Source organism: Xenopus laevis, chromosome 1S (assembly GCF_017654675.1).
Source record: "Xenopus laevis strain J_2021 chromosome 1S, Xenopus_laevis_v10.1, whole genome shotgun sequence".
NCBI lineage: Eukaryota > Metazoa > Chordata > Amphibia > Anura > Pipidae > Xenopus > Xenopus laevis.
The window spans coordinates 186,273,166-186,287,551 of NC_054372.1; the positions used below are offsets into that span (position 1 = coordinate 186,273,166).

General features: G+C 39.3%; 1 pseudogene; it reads right to left on the bottom strand.

Moving 5' to 3' along the window:
- Positions 1-14,386, bottom strand: part of LOC108705406 — a 171,991-nt pseudogene that overhangs the window by 145,588 nt on the left and 12,017 nt on the right.

The window sequence follows — 14,386 nt, forward strand, 5'->3', positions numbered from 1 at the left end:
TTTATCATCACTTCTTTATACAGCCCTGACAATTTACATGCCACAGAGATGGGTTTATACTCAAACCAGCACTTTTTTTAAATCAGTGTTTCCAAAGATATAGCCAATAATCTGATTGAGCTGTCAATCAAAATTAATTGACTCCGCCTCTACGGTTTAGGCATAGAGGGGTCTCCACGTAATCCACGTCACGGCTCCTTTCAGTCTCCCCCTCCCCGGTTAAAGCTAAGAATCAGGCGCAGTTTAAATGAGAATACGCACACGTCACTCTGCAATAGACTCGCATGTATACTGTATGCAGTCAGTCCATTTCTTGAGCATGCACAAGACGCGGTGGTGCAGGACCAACGTCATCGGGAAAGATGGATCAATATGGCGCCTTCCTCCTCCGAAAATACAGCATGGATTGTGGAATAACAGATGCACTTACAGAGATAGCAGAGGTCAATAACAGCTTCTTGGAAGATGCGGTTTGCATCTATTAAAGGGGTACTATCAAGGGAAAACATGTTTTTTTTCAAAACGCATCAGTTAATAGTGCTGCTCCAGGAGAATTCTGCACTAAAATCCTCTTCTCAAAAGAGGAAATAGATATTTTTTTAATTTAATTTTTTAATCTGACATGGGGCTAGACATATTGTCAGTTTCCCAGCTGCTCCGAGTCATTTGACTTGTGCTCTGATAAACTTCAGTCACTCTTTACTGCTGTATTGCAAGTTGGAGTGATATCACCACCTCCCCCCCCCCCCAAGCAGCCTAACAACAGAACAATGGGAAGGTAACCAGATAGCAGCTCCCTAACACAAGATAACAGCTCCCTGGTAATATAAGAACAGAACTCAAAAGTAAAAGCCAAGTCCCACTGAGACACATTAAGTTACATTAAGTAGAAGAAATAACAGCCTGCCAGAAAGTAGTTCCATCCTAAAGTACAGGCACAAGTCACATGACTGGGGGCAGCTGTGAAACTGACAATATGTCTATGTTAGATTTCAAAATTGATTATAAAAAAATCTGTTTGCTCTTTTGAGAATTGGATTTCAGTGCAGAAGTCTGCTGGAGCAGCACTAACTGATGTGTTTTGAAAAAAAAACATGTGTTTCCCATGACAGTATACCTTTAAGGTGTTTTTTATATTCATGGGAGGTGACAGGTCCACTTGAAAACCCACTAGAATATCAATTAAATTAGGCTAGGGCCAGATGGGGCCAAAATCAGCCTGCTGAAATGCACAGGTCAATTTCAGTCCCTACCACAAGCAGTATCCTCCTCCAGATTATGGAGAAAACCCTTTAGTGTGTTTGCATCACAGCCAACACAAGGGATCTGGAAGTGAAAAAAGGAGGGTACTGCTCATGGTAGGGACACGAACTGGCCTGCGGATTTCAGCTCTGTCTGGCCCTAGTCTTCTAGTACTCCGGTAAACAAGCCAGCACAAATAATAGTATGAATAGTGAATACTTACTCTTTACTTACCTTGGTATTTGCCATGTCCACTATGTACTGGTCTCCTTTAACACACTCTATAACTGGGAATCCATCTCGGTCAAGCACTTTAGCTTGGGAGTTGCCAGCCACCACAATAATAACATCCCTAGTGTTGCTGTACTGAAGGGACTTTATTTGATGACTGTTCAAATGGAAACAGAGTTAATATATTTAGATAATTCATGTAAATGGTTTATAAGCTACAGAAAACTAAAAAAAAGCTAATAGTGAAGTTAAAGCACATTAAAAAAAAACATAATATGTAAACCCCCCACAGAAAAAATTAATCAGTGAACCCTCTTTGAAATCTTCAGATACCTGCTACTCTGGTTGTTAAAAGGTTAACAGTAAGGCTGCAGCATCCCCTAAATCATTTAGAATTCCTTCTCCTCCTCTAACCCACTCAGCCCCCTCCCTCAGGAATTCACTTTGGCTGTTGGCTAATGAGCATGCTCAGTTCTCATATCAGACAAGATATTACTTGATTATTTACACTTACGGATATTTGATTGAGGCTCCAATATCAATCGGGAAGGATGGAAAATCCCATCGGATGAATGCATAGACAAAAATGTGCTATAAGCACCTCCTGTAGTGCTAAACTTACAGATCAGGTTTAACATACGGAAGATTTAGCCTATAGAAGATTTAACTTGGAAAGGATAACTAATTAACTGCCTTCTCATACGTCTGCTTTGATGAACCAAGAAGGTCGAAAGGATTCAGAAATTTTTTTTTTATCCAAAATTATCCCAATTTAAAACACGTCCTCAGTCTGATATACATAAATGATGATGAGGTAGAACACTCACTGTGGAATTCAAAATTAGAAGCAACCCCCCTCTACAGCAGAAAAGCATCTGTGAACCTTTCTGTTCATACAGGCAAAAAGATTGATAGCCATGAAATGGAGGTCCAGCCTCCCACCGACAAGACCGCTAATGGCTTGATCTGATTAACCAAAGCCTCCCGTTATACAGAACCACCTTTTATAATTGTGGATGCCCCAATAAATTTGAAAAGATTTGGTCAGTTTGGGTAGATGAACATCTTCCAGTAGCATAGTTATACTTGTCTACATGTGTGCAATAAGAAGTACTTTCCCTTTGCTCTTTTAATTTCTGCTCTTCTGAATCTCACAGACTCATTAATGAGAATAACAGCAGTTTGAGGTTAAAGCAGTTTATTAAAGGCACGCAATTTATGACTGATATTAAAAGGAACAAGTAAAGACGGAACTAGGTATAACATATACGGTCATTTTATCACATATGCTGTAGGAGGTTAAACATGTACTTTAAAGTGCCTTTTGTGTTTGGGATTGTTTGTTTTTTTTTTGTATGTCAAAAAAATGTTTTCAATAAAAAATATTTGTTAAAAAAAAATTAGAAGCAATAAAGTATGTAATTTGTGGGTAGGACTTGCGGGTGTAGGTATAGGAACAGGTCTTTTTTTTTGCTGTTTTCTTTTTCCAGTCACCTCCCCCTTCTAATGATATCACTTTGAAAGCTGGTGAGGTTGTGGATAAGGCAGTTGCTGGTCATATCATTAGTGTGTCAGAGAAGGTAATTATGTAGGTTGCTGACCAGGGTCAGTTTGGAACCAGGTTTTAGAAATTGGTCCTGCACATACAGCGTACAATTACATTGATGATTTTTGACAATTTTAAGTTCTGTAGAATGGGTTTGCCCAGATGGGAATGGAAGAACCTGGCTGGCCTGCCCAAAGTCCTGCTCTTAAGCCTTCCAGTGAGATGATCTGTGGTCAGGCCTGATCCCCAACACCAGTGCCCAAATTCACGGACACCCTTGTAGCCAAATCTTCCAACAATGTTCAACATCTAGTGGCAAGCCTTCCCAAAGTAAGGACCAAATTCATATTAAGCCCCTTGGTTTATTAATAAGATATTAGACAGGCAGATGCCTGGATACTTTTTGCCATATACAATATGCAGTATGATAGGTTTCATGAAAAAAAAGTTCAAGTATGGGACCTGTTATGCAGAATGCTCAGAACCTGGGGGTTTTCAGATAACCTATCTTTCCATAGTTTGGGTCTTCATGCCTTAAGTCTACTAGAAAATCATGTAAACATTAAATAAATCCAATAAGCTGGTTTTGCTTCCAATAAGGATTAATTATATCTCAGTTTGGATCAAGTACAAGCTACTGTTTTATCTTTACAGAATAAAAGGAAATGATTTTTAAAATATTGTATTATTTAGATAAAATGGCGTCTATGACAGACAACCTGGGTAACAGATTCCATACCTGTTCCATACCTGTACTAAAGCAAACTAATTTTTATAATTAAAAGAAGAGAGATAATTAGTGATGGGCGAATTTGCGCCGTCTCACTTCGCCGAAAAATTTGCGAATTTCACGCAAAATTCGTGAAGCGGCAAAAAATCTGCGAAACATTTTTTGACACCGGCGCCCGTTTTTGATGCGGGCGCCCCTTTTTTTAAAAAAAATTTTGCCGCAAGTTTTCGCGGCGTTTCGCGAATTTATTCGCTGGCGGCGAATCCCACAAATTCGCCGCAAATTCGCGCCTGGCACATAAATTCGCCCATCACTAGAGATAATAATGAATGCCTCCAAGTTTCACATGGACAAAAAGGTTAACTATTTAAGGCAAAAAACTAGAAATGAAGACCAGCTTCTAGTTTCGATTTCTTACATTTGTAACATTATCTAAGAGAATTTAAAGGTAAATGTCTCCTTTAGCTATTTAGATGCCTGAGTTAAACAATTAGCTCCCTATCCTCTGGCAACTAAATAATTCTGATAAAAGAAAACAAAACATCTATTTCCAACAACCATTTATCATCCAAATGCAAACAGGGTGATCACCCAGCATGGATCTAATTAAAAGCAGGTTGGGAATATTACACTGGAATTTCAAAAAAGTATCAAATTTCCCACATTTTGCCACCCCTGATCTTAATATTTCTCTATAAATCAGTATTGAAATACAATACTTTAATAGCAGACTGCTCAGTGAGTGTTGAAACAGAGGGAAAAAAATAGGTATTTCTCAAAAATAGAACATTCAGAGGAATACATCATTTAGTTTGTTTTGTTTTAAATTCCTTGTGCATCTCAGTTATAGGAACATTTAGTCAAATTTAGAATTCATTTGAGTTTTTTTTTTACTCTAATAAATTTGAATATACGCCAAATTTGTTTCAGGGGTTATTTATTAAAAAAAAAATCAAATATCTAAATCAAATTCGACTAAATTCGATTTGAGAAACCTTGAATGTCAGGAAGGCTAGTAGGCTAGTAACATGTCCAAATTGGTCCCATTGACTTATACCTGAACTCGGCAGGTTTTAGGTGGCAAATAGTCAAATTCAAATTTCTAAAGGGCCAGAGCTATCGAATCGAGTTTGGATAATTCACAATTCGAATTGGAGAGTTTTGACCATAAAAAAATTAGAAAATCAAATTTCAGTTCGACCTTTAATAAATCTGCCCCCTAGTGTTTGTGATAAACAGCCTGAATGATAAACAGGAACCTTTCACTTTCACTTACAGCTTTGATATCTCTACAAAGTGCTCTAAATTGCTAACGTAAAGAACAAGGTTGAACTGGTCTTCAGTTAGGGTCACACAGGGACCGAAAATTGCTAAAATCCGTTGCCTGATTTCCACCCTACCGCAAGCAGTAGCATCCTCTCCGCTAAAATCGGGCAGCGGATTACAGTGAGCAGTTTTCGGCCCACGTGTGGCCCTAGCCTAAAGTGTCCCTGTACCATCGTATATTACTGAACAATTACATTTAGTTATCTCTGTAAAGGCAATAAGAACAACAAAAGAGTTGATCCTGCATTGAAGAGTTCCATTTTGGCCCCTGTTGGTTGGTGATACCCCATGTGATCTAAGCAGTGCTCCTTTAGGTTTCCTATTAGGAAGCTACAAGGTAAGATCATAAATGTCCGTTAATTATAGAACATGTTACCCAATGGTAATTGCAGTATGGCTTACCAGTAAGCTTGTCTCACATGGATAGGCTGAACATTTACAGAATGAACTAGATTGGAAACTACTGTATTCTCCCTGGCAATAATGGGAAGTGATTGCAGACAACTCTCCATTATATTTATTCATAAATATCCCTATGCAGTAGTGATGTGCGGGCCAGTCCGATACCCTCGGGACTCGCGGGTCGGAACGCGTTCGGTCAACCATGCAGCCCCATTTACGTGTGGTGGACAGGTCCGGGTCGAACTCTTCTAATTGCTCTCCCTGCCCGCCACCTTGCACTGCCGGTTCCGTCTTTGAGTTTTATAGCCGCGCGCCTGCTTGCCTCACCCCTTCGGGGCTGGTCGGAGAAGGAACCTGGGAGTCAGGTGTGGACCCGACCTGCACATCACTACTATGCAGAACTGTACAGCATATTATTGTAACAATGAGTCCCAATCCAGTAACACTGTTGATGTTTTTGGTGATAAGACAACATGGATTCAACACCAAAATTGGAACCTGGAACTGAACACGGTCATCTTTCTTTGAGCACAATAATTTATGGAAAATGAACAAAATGCATATGTACAGGTATTGCGTCCATTATCCTGAAACCTGTTATCTGAATTAAGGAAAGGCCGTCTCAAATAGACGCCATTATAATCAAATGTTACAACAGTAACTTGTACTGGATCCAAACTAAGATATAATTAATACTTATTAGAAGCAAAACCAGCCTATGGGGTAAATTATGGAAACATCCATTATCCAGAAAACCACAGGTCCAGAGCTTTCTGGATAATAGGTCCCATACCTATATATCGGCCTGATGTACTAACAATAGAATTTAAATTTTTTACACAAATCTCTATAAATGGGTGGTTTTTTTAATATTTCTTGAAAATGTTAACAACTTGAGATTTATTAAGTGTAAAAAACACAAAACAACCCCTAATACAAAAATTTGGCAAAGTTGTCATGGTCTTATAGAAGTTAATGGGAGCGGCACTGATCCTACTGGACCATTTTAAATCAATTCAGACTTTTAAGGGGGGGGGGGTTTGCTAGTAATTCTCAAAAAAACTTGAATTTTGTATATTTTAATAAATTTCATGACATTAGTGGTCTTTAGAAAACAAAGTCCATTTAGTCGTGGTTTCAAAAACCTCAAAAACACTAAAATGAGATAGTTGATAAATAGCCTCCACAAGTTCTAATATCCTTAAGGCTGGGCACTAGCACCCTTTTGTTTAAATGAATGTTCAGCCTTTACATCTTTACATTTCAAATACAGTCAGTAGGTGCAAGAAAGTTAATGGGGGTTGTTAAGAAATATCTAGATTAGAAAACATATTGGAGGAGATGGGGAAAGCAGGACATTTACACCTATTATAGGAACTGGGAAACAACATTATAGATTTACAGACAGATAAATTGGATGGACTGCAATTTAAGGTAATTGGTAAGGAATTACTGTGGTTTCAGGAAGGCAAAGACTGAGAAGTGTGAAATAGGAATATTTCCCTGCTAATATCACATGTGGTGTCCAGACAAAAGTCAGATTACCACCCACTACCAGCACTCTACAAGTATCACAGACAAGCTGTAAGAAAAACCTACCATTCACATGGCTGGAGGGATCTAAATGCCTGTAGGGAGGCATCCATTCCTGCAAAATCCCAAAATCGAACGTCATAATCATATCCACCAGTCGCCAGCCGTGCACCAGATGGATCCAGTCCCAATGCAGAAACCTACAAGAGAAAAAGTAGCTCATGACTCGGTATTCGGCCAGGATAACGCCATTTTCAGCAGGATTCGGATTCGGCCGAATCCTTGAGCCTGGCCGAACCGAATCCAAATCCTTAAAATCATGTGACTTTTCGTCACAAAACATGGAAGTAAAAATTTTTTTAACCGCGCCACTATTTTCCCCTCCCCCTCACTGATTTCCATATGCAAATTAGGGTTCGAATTCGTTTCGGTATTCGGCCTAATCTTTCACGAAGGATTCGGGGGTTCGGCCAAATCCAAAAAAGTGGATTCGGTGCATCCCTACATGAAACTGAATATTACATGTTGTCTAACAAAATGGTCAAACGTGCCTCTTGCAAGCAATTCTGCTTGAATTCTGGAGCATTTAGACAACATACATAACAAGCATGCATTTATAGTCTTATGAAAAAGTTTGGGAACCCCTCTCAGCCTGCATAATAATTAACTCCACTTTCAACAAAAAAGATAACAGTGGTATGTCTTTCATTTCCCAGGAGTACTGGGGTGTTTTCTGAACAAAGATTTTTAGTGAAACAGTATTCAGTTGTATGAAATTAAATCAAACGGGAAAAAGTGTGGTTTCAACTGTAAGGAATGGAATCAGGAAATGGAAGGCCACAGGCACAGTTGCTGTAAAACCCAGGTCTGGCAGGCCAAGAAAAATACAGGAGCGGCATATGCAGAGGATTGTGAGAATGGTTACAGACAACCCAAAGATCACATCCAAAGACCTGCAAGAACATCTTGCTGCAGATGGTGTATCTGTACATCGTTCTACAATTCAGCCCAATTTGCACAAAGAACATCTGTATGTCAGGGGGATGAGAAAGAAGCCCTTTCTGCACTCACACCACAAACAGAGTCGCTTGTTGTATGCAAAAGCTCATTTAGACAAGTCACAGTCATTTTGGAACAAAATGTTTTGGACTGATGAGACAAAAATTGAGTTATTTGGTCATAACAAAAAGCGATTTGCATGGAGGAAGAAGAACATCGCATTCCAAGAAAAACACACGCTACCTACTGTCAGATTTGGTGGAGGTTCCATCATGCCGTGGGGCTGTGTGACTAGTTCAGGGACTGGGACCCTTGTTAAAGTCGAGGGTCGGATGAATTCAACCCAATAGCAACAAATTCTTCAGGATAATGGTCAAGCATCAGTCACAAAGTAGAAGTTACACAGGGGTTGGATATTCCAACAAGACAATGACCCTAAACACACTTGGAAATCTACAAAGACATTTATGCAGAGGGAGAAGTACAATATTCTGGAATGGCCGTCACAGTCCCCCGACTTGAATATCATGGAAAATCTATGGGATGATGTGAAGCAGACTGTCCATGCTCAGCAGCCATCAAATTTAACTGAACTGGAGAGATTTTGTATGGACGAATGGTCAAAAATAGCCACATCCAGAATCCAGACACTCATCAAAGGCCATAGGAGGCGTCTAGAGGCTGTTACATTTGCAAAAGGGGTTTCAAACTTTTTCATATGACTGTACCAAAGTACTGCAAATGAAGGACAAAGTAAGATGGCCATACACTATAAGATCTGCTCATCTGCTGAGGTCACCAAACAAACAAATCTTTCCCCCTGCATGTCCATCTTAAGGTGGGCAATATTGAGCTAATCAGATCATTGGCCTTAGGGCCAAACAATCAGAATACAACAGTGGGAATAAGAGCCTTCGGAGCAAGAACAACATTAACTAGCCGAAGCAGTCCATTCAACCTGTACAATCGATATATGCCCAATTTTTAGCCAGATATCAGCTGGGTGGGCCTGTCGGAGGGCCTGATACAGAGACAGATAAGATACCAAACCAGCATCTTAAATCTGCCCACCTTAGGGCACAAAAGAGCCCTTCACCTAACAGTTATTGACCAAATAGAAAGTACAAAAATATCCTAGCAAAGTGTACCCATATGCACCAAATTCTGCTGAACTGAAACTGCCTGGGGCAGTGTGAGATGTATGTGATGGTCGTGTCTGGCCCACGTGCTGTCCCTTCAGCCACTGGCTCAAGTTATACCAGATGAATACCACTCACTAAACCAGTTAATCACTGGCATTATCTGAGGTGATTTCTTGTCCCCTTAAATACACTGGAATTCTGGAGCAAAAAACACTGAATTTTAGGTAGAAAGGACATAAAGTAATGTAAAAGACAGCGAAGGCCCATTTATCAAAGTCCGAATTTATCTCATTATTTTCTGAAAACGACTGCGACCCCGAAAACCATGAAATCTTCGGATTATTGCACAAAACTCAGCGCAGATCAGGATATCTTCGAAAATTCTCCTATTGACTTATATGCAACCTCGGCAGGTCTGAGATGCCAGATTTTCAGATTCAGACTTTTTCCATCCTTGGGGTATAATAAATCCCGAAAAATTAGAGGTTTTTGTTTTTTTTCACTAAAAATTTGGATTAAATAGTAAAAAAAAAAAACATGAATTTTTCTGGTTTTTCGCATTTGGAGTTTAATAAATAAGCCCCAAAGTGATGTTAAAGAGGAAGCATTGTCTATAAAGTTCAATGTGTAGGAGCTAATGAGCTAGGCTCCATTAATTATTGGTACTGGTAAGTATTAGTTATGTATGATGTGTACACCCTTGTAAATCACCATAAAACATTTATAAAACTTTCTTCAAAAGGCATACGAAATTATGGAAATGTATAAGTTTTATATCTAGGACCTAAAGTGCATTGACACAAAGAAGAGAATTATGAACTGGACTAATGAGAACAAATAAGGAACAAACTAGTCTGTACTTGGGAAACCACTAATCAGTATACTGCACTGATGTTGTACTCTATAAATAGGTGTTGATAATAATTAGAATAATATTATAGGTAATGGGACCTGTTATCCAGAATGCTCAGGGGGTTTTCCAAATATTGGACCTTTCTGTTATTTGGATCTCCATGCCTTAAGTCTACTAGAAAATCATTTATACATTGAATAACCCTAATAGGATTGTTTTGCCTCCAATAAGGATTAATTGTATTTTAGTTCGGATCAAGTACAAGCTACTGTTTTATCATTTAAAGAACACGTACAAGATGCCAACAGAAATATCAGCCCTACCAAAGTATATTGAAGTCCAGTAACATAAATAAACAATAATAATGGGAGAGAGACTGTTCACGGTCCACCCCAGTCTATGGGTAAATGTATGTGAAGCAAAAACAAAAATTGTGAGTTTTTCCAAAAGCATCAACTAGAAATGGTTAAAAAAACAAAAATCCTTAATTAGGACATAACAGATAAAAGCCTAACGTGTGTGTGCCTATTGGGGCACTTACTCATAGACTGTTTTATCATTACAGAGAATCATTTTGAAATCATTTGCATTATTTGGATAAAATGTTGTCTATGGGAGACAGACTTTTCCTAATTCAGAGCTTTCTGAATAACGGGTTTCTGGATAACAGATCCCATATTTGTCATTGCAACAATAATAACATATCATAATCATTTATTCATATAGTGCCAGTAGGTTAACATTAAATACAGGCTTTTAGATTTCAAGTGTTGTGCCTGTGAAGCCCATGTTTACAAGCAATGCTGTTCCACGGGTGACTGAGCTCCTCCACTGACTCATAACTGCAATTTTCTTTGGTGACTAGTGAATTCACAAGGGACACTAGTGAAAGACTTTCTTCTCAAGCAAAAGCCTGGCTCATGAACAGAGTGCCCTGTATCTCCATTCTTTTTATCTGTGACTCACAGCCAGTACATTAATCATCGGAGAATGTTCAGGTTTCCTCTGCTGGTCAGCTTGAAGGGCCTCTCGCAAAAGGTCACAGATCTGGAGCACAAGATTTAGGAGCTCATTTAAAGACTCCCAATTTGTGAATTTAGGACGTTCTTGACCCGTGCCATAACAAAGTGCCTGTGATCAAAAGGCCAATTTAAGCCTCTCCAGTGAAAGTTATCAGCATCAATAAACTCACACAGGAAGATGTACTAATCCTCTAAACGTTGCACAAAAGCCTGAATGGTCCGTAAAATTTGCATTTATCACAGTTTTGTGCAGGATATCATTTCTCTTGTTAACTCCTCCTTGGGAAGCCCCAGCATCACCAGCAGCTAATAATTGTAGAAAATCAACATAGCATCTGGCTTTAAGCACTGGCTTAAAGATGAACTAAAATTCTATTTTTTTTGAATAATTAACTTATTGCACCAGCCTAAAGTTTCGGCTTGTCAATAGCAGCAATGATCCAGGACTTCAAACTTGTCACAGGGGGTCACCATCTTGGAAAGTGTCTGTGACACTCACATGCTCAGTGGGCTCTGATTGGCTGTTGAGAAGCTAAGCTTAGGGCTCGTCACTAATTATCCAGCAGAAAATGAGCTTCCCTGGCTGTAATATAAGCTGATGCTACAGGTTTGCTGATTATTAAATTCTGATGCTAATTGCACTGGTTTCTGTGCTGCCATGTAGTAATTATCTGTATTAATTACTAATCAGCCTTATATTGTGACATTTCTATTCTATGTGTACTGTATATTGTGAGTGGGTCCCTAAGCTCAGTAAGTGACAGCAGCACAGAGCATGTGCAGTGAATCAGCAGAAAAGAAGACGGGGAGCTACTGGGGCATCTTTGGAGACACAGATCTTTACTGCTAAAGGGCTGTGGTTGCCTTGGGCTGGTACAGATGCTCAAAACATAATGTACAACATTTCTACCTACTTCTTTAGTTAAGCTTTAGTTCTCCTTTAAAGGGACAGTAACACCAAAAAATGAAAGTTTTTATTTGAAGTCATAAAGATATCATGTAGTGTTGCCCTGCACTGGTAAAACTGGTGTATTTGCTTCAGAAACACAACTATAGTTTGCTATGTAGAGGAAAATGAAAAAAGGTACAAAAATATGGCACAGATGAAATAGTGGATAACAGATAACACCATTATGTTCTACATAGCTTATCTGCTATCTGCTGTGTAACCTGAGACTTTTCTCCTTTGAATGGCTGCCCCCATGGCTACACAGCAGCTTGTTTATATAAACTATAGTAGTACTTATCTGTTATCTACTGTGTATCCTGTGCTTGAATGGCTGCCCCCATGGCTACACAGCAGCTTGTTTATATAAACTATAGTAGTACTTATCTGTTATCTACTGTGTATCCTGTGCTTGAATGGCTGCCCCCATAGCTACACAGCAGCTTGTTTATATAAACTATAGTAGTACTTATCTGTTATCTACTGTGTATCCTGTGCTTGAATGGCTGCCCCCATGGCTACACAGCAGCCTGTTTATATAAACTATAGTAGTACTTATCTGTTATCTACTGTGTATCCTGTGCTTGAATGGCTGCCCCCATGGCTACACAGCAGCTTGTTTATATAAACTATAGTAGTACTTATCTGTTATCTACTGTGTATCCTGTGCTTGAATGACTGCCCCCATAGCTACACAGCAGCTTGTTTATATAAACTATAGTAGTGTTTTTAAAGCAAACAAACCAGTTTTACCAGTGCAGGGCAACACTGCATTATATTTTTATTACTTTAAAACACTTTCATTTTTAATGTTGCTGTTCCTTTTATCTGCCCTTGCTTGAACACTTATAATTAAAGTGCAGATATTTATGTAGATATGAAAATATCTTACAGGGATGTTATCTAGTATTCTAAGCTTTAGTTTCTGTAGATTTGGTCAAACCGGTGGGACTGGGCACATGGTTTCTAGCACCCCACCCACACTGGGTTAATTGAGTGGGCTAATTAGGCTGTTTTTTTAGTTATATTCTCCTAGAAAGAATCATTAAAGAAATTTCAGTTGAAAAGGTCCCAATGCGAGACAATGTGAAAGAGACAGCTGGAAACCGTTTGCTTGAGAGAGCGAGGGCTATCCGAGCACATTAATGGCATTGTATTTAGGATATCCCACCCCACCCACACTTCAGAATCTCTGCGTAGGGCTGTAAGTGGAGGGTTCAGAAGAGGCAATCCTGTTTATCTAAGGTTTTCTTGTCAACAAGTCAATCCCATTCACCCCACCCTGTGGCCAATTTAGAATGATCCCAGAATTAGCTAATGTCCCTAACACTGTCGCACTTCCCTTCCCTGCAAGAAATAGGAAGTCATAAAAATTTATAGCAAAGAAATCACTGGGCTATGTCTCCTAACCTTGGTGGGGCCCCACTGATACGACTGGCTCATAGGTATGTGAGGGATCCTTGTGTATTATCTGTGTCTACCCAGTCTTTGGGCATATACCTACAAGAGGTCATTAAAGGAGAAGGAAAGTTACTGAAGCAGTTTATTGCCAATAGATTAGCCACAATAGTGCAAGCTATAACTCTATTTATTCTGCAGAATGCTTTACCATATCTGAGTAAACAGCTCTAGAAGCTCTCTTTTTGTTTAGGATAGCAGCTGCCATATTAGCTTGTTGTGACATCACTTCCTGCCTGAGTCTCTCCCTGCTCACTCATAGCTCTGGGCTCAGATTACAGCAAGGAAAGGAGGAGGGAGGGGGAAAAGGGAGGGGAGAGGGAGAGAGGAGCAAACTGAGCATGCTCAAGCCCTAGCCCTGGAAGTTTAAGCTGAAAACAGGAAGTCTGATACAGAAGTTCATGAGTACACAATAGAAGGAAAGAAATGCATATTTCTTTTGACAGAGGATTCAGAGCAACATTACTTTGAGGGTTTACTGGTATATTGATATAGACCTTTCTGATCAAGCTTACTTAATTTTAGCCTTTTCTTCTCCTTTAATGCAACTAGCATTATTTCGGAGCTCTCTGGATAATGGGTTTCCGGACAGCTGATCCTATACCTGTACTGCACCAACCATTTATAGCCATTTTCCACTGAACCAAAGAATTGACAAAGGCTGGAGAAGCCACAGACACATATTTGGGACATCAAACAAGGGTCAAGATATAGTAAATAAACTTACAGTCTTTGTGCCATGCTGCAGAGTCATTTCATGCGAGTCTGGATGCCCTTAACCGGATTCTGCAAAAGAAAATAACGCATAAACATCAGTTTGTTTAGCAGCCTTCAATGCTAAGAATCATATTGATTTCATATCCTAACTCATCCAGAATCTGCACAATCACGTCTGATTCAATGTCGGCATTATGCTCACAATGGCACTAAAATTCTTGGAAAAAAAACATGGCGAT